The sequence below is a fragment of the Chrysochloris asiatica genome, unplaced genomic scaffold (assembly GCF_000296735.1).
Source record: "Chrysochloris asiatica unplaced genomic scaffold, ChrAsi1.0 scaffold00214, whole genome shotgun sequence".
Taxonomy (NCBI): domain Eukaryota; kingdom Metazoa; phylum Chordata; class Mammalia; order Afrosoricida; family Chrysochloridae; genus Chrysochloris; species Chrysochloris asiatica.
Genome location: NW_006408732.1, coordinates 5062681 through 5064047, shown reverse-complemented (window position 1 = coordinate 5064047; position 1367 = coordinate 5062681). Strand labels below are relative to the sequence as shown.

The 1367-nt window shown below is 45.9% G+C and overlaps 1 pseudogene; it reads left to right on the top strand.

Moving 5' to 3' along the window:
• The first annotated feature begins 326 nt into the window (after positions 1–326).
• The window catches only part of LOC102837767, a 4073-nt pseudogene continuing 3032 nt past the window's right edge, over positions 327–1367 (top strand).

Sequence of the window (1367 nt, the reverse complement as noted above, 5' to 3'; positions counted from 1 at the left end):
GCTGGCTTGCAGAATGTACCCTTTGTTTGTTTAAATGATTATATATCCCTGAAAAGAAAAGAAAAAAAGAATTACAGCCTTGGAAACCAAATAGAGAATCACTATGAATCTGAATAGACTTGATGGCAGTAGTGGGGGATTTCAAAATAATTATTTAAAGAAATTAAAAACTACTCACCAACTTTACATGGAAAGGAAAGAGAACCCGGATAAGCAAAACACTTCTAAAGAAAAACAAAGTAGTAGGCTTCTCCCCTCTTGACCTCAAAACTTGCTACACAGCCACACTAGTCAAAACAGCCTTGTAGTGGTACAATGAAAAACATAGATCAATGGAACAGAATGGAGAACCCAAAAGTAAATCCATCCACCTCCTGGTGTGGCACCATAGGATCAGCACTGCACTGCAAACCCCATGGTCAGCAGTTCAAACCCACCAACTGCTCCTCGAAAACCCTACATAGGGGACTTCCGGTTTGGGGGTGGGAGAAGCAGAGACAGGTAGGAGAGGCTCCTCAACGAAGGCAAGGCAAAACCAGAGAAGGCGCTTTCCTGGAGTACCTCCAGAGTTTTGGATCTAATATAAGGTGCAGGTCGTCATTTTCTTGCGCCCCCAGTGGAGAAATCTGACTGTGGAAGGAAAGTAAGGCAATTTCTGAATTGATCAGGACGCTCCCTGTGGGCCTTCAGCCTGGACTGAGTTCAAAGGGCAGGGCCACAGCCAGGCTGATACAGCAGATACAGCGCTAAAAACCAAGGAGTGGCATCTGGAAAAAGAGGTGTGGCGGATTTTACACTTTTGTTTCCTCCTCTCCCCTGTTGAACCTTCACTGCCCAGCCCAGACACCTTCAGGAAGGCAGGAGCACACTCACAAAAGGATCTAGTGTTGTGCCCACAGTTTTCCCACGGCATAGTGAAGAGGTCCCTGGGAGGCCCATTGGTCCCACAGGCTGATCCTTTGGCTGCTTCTTATGACATCTGACTCTGGGCCTCAGCTCTAAATTTAACATGGGTGGGACCCCTTATCCCTGCCTTACCTAGAAAGAGACAACAGGTCTGGCAATACAGCCAAACTGTATATGCACCTTATAAAACCCCAACATCAAAGGCAAGAGCTAATACCAACTACTGTATACAAGGATGCAGCTATTTTGAGAATTATTCTGTGCATATGCAGATACCTAACTGACCTTTAGAGATAAAAAGAGTGGACAATCTTTCTTCCATCAATTTCTCAATATCTATCTGTGCACTTCTACAGTGGTGATTAGAGTAGGGGCCTGAGCGAGTGGACACCCCCACCCATTGCTGGAGGTTTCTACTGTGCATGCACACTGACCTGCACAGCAAAGGCTACTGGTCAGTC